This window comes from Saimiri boliviensis, chromosome 11 (genome assembly GCF_048565385.1).
Source record: "Saimiri boliviensis isolate mSaiBol1 chromosome 11, mSaiBol1.pri, whole genome shotgun sequence".
Classification (NCBI taxonomy): Eukaryota; Metazoa; Chordata; class Mammalia; order Primates; family Cebidae; genus Saimiri; species Saimiri boliviensis.
Genome location: NC_133459.1, coordinates 23,416,659 through 23,418,063, shown reverse-complemented (window position 1 = coordinate 23,418,063; position 1,405 = coordinate 23,416,659).

The following is a 1,405-nucleotide window of genomic DNA, read 5'->3' as shown; positions in this document are numbered from 1 at the left end:
AAAAATTAGCTTGGCATAGGTACATGGCTCTGGTCCTACCTAGCTTCTCAGGAGGCTGAGGTGGGAGGATCTCTTAAGTCTAGGCGGTTGAGGCTGAGGCTGCAGTGAGCTGTGATCACACCACTGGGCAGACAGAGCTAGACCTGGGTGATGGAGCTAGATCCTGTCTCCAAAAAAAAAAAAAAAAAGATTTTTATGGGCACATTAGAGACCCACTGCTCATTATATTCTGCCTCAAAAATTGAAGTGAAAACAAAAATTCAGTGGTGGACCACACTACGGGAAATTAGCATTCATCTCTTCTTCTTCTCCTTCTTCTTTTTTTGAGACGCAGTTTCGCTCTTGTTACCCAGGCTGGAGTGCAATGGTGCGATCTCGGCTCACTGCAACCTCCGCCTCCTGGGTTCAGGCGATTCTCCTGCCTCAGCCTCCTGAGTAGCTGGGATTACAGGCACGCGCTACCATGCCCAGCTAATTTTGTACTTTTAGCAGAGATGGGGTTTCACCATGTTGGTCAGGCTAGTCTCGAGCTCTCGACCTCGGGTGATCCACCTGCTTCGGCCTCCCAAAGTGCTGGGATGACAGGTGTGAGCCACCGCGCCTGGGCAGCTCTTCTTTCTTGACATGCTCTGGGCTGGGGTAGAACACAGGGAGCTCCGCAGGCCCTGGCAGCAGGAGCCTGTGCCTTTTGGCAGAAGGGGATGGCAAATGGCTTCCCAGGATTAAGCCTAGGCACCCAGGAAGGGTAGGAGTTAGCAAAAGGATTGAGAGTGAGAGATGGCTGAGGGAATGACGTTCCAGGCAAAGGGAACTGCAGTTACAAAGGCCAGTGCGGCACACTCTAAGAACTGCAAGCAGTACGATGTGTTGGCCTTAAGGAGAGGGAGGCTGGAGGGGAGGAGAGGAAGCTGCAGAGATGGCCCCTGCAGGGCGGAGAGGCCTCCTCCTCCTCCTGTCGTTGGTGAACCTTCAGGGGAGGAAGACACTAGCAGCTTGGCTGAAAATCAGAGGGGCCCAGGCCAAAGCTCTCGCCTGGCTGCCTGGGGACAAGTGGCTGCTGCTCCACCGTCAGCTCCTGGGGTCTAAACAAGTTCTGACCTGTGTCACGTTTCCTTTGTGTGTGCGTAAGGAATTCTGGTCTTCACCACTGTTTTCCCTGGACAGCACTTCTGTTTCAATGATCCTTGGCACCCTTCGCTCGGCCTATTCCCTATTATTTAATTTAAGACCATTCATCTAATTAGCATCTGTCGGGAATGGTTTTGGTGTGGTTTTGCCCACAAAGGACTGGGCTGCATTGGGCGACATCTTGGATTTTCTTTCCAGCTCCAAGACTTCACCATGGGGTTCCCACATTTATTTTGGCCCAAGAATGTTCCAAGGCAGAGATCAGAGGCTAGGAATC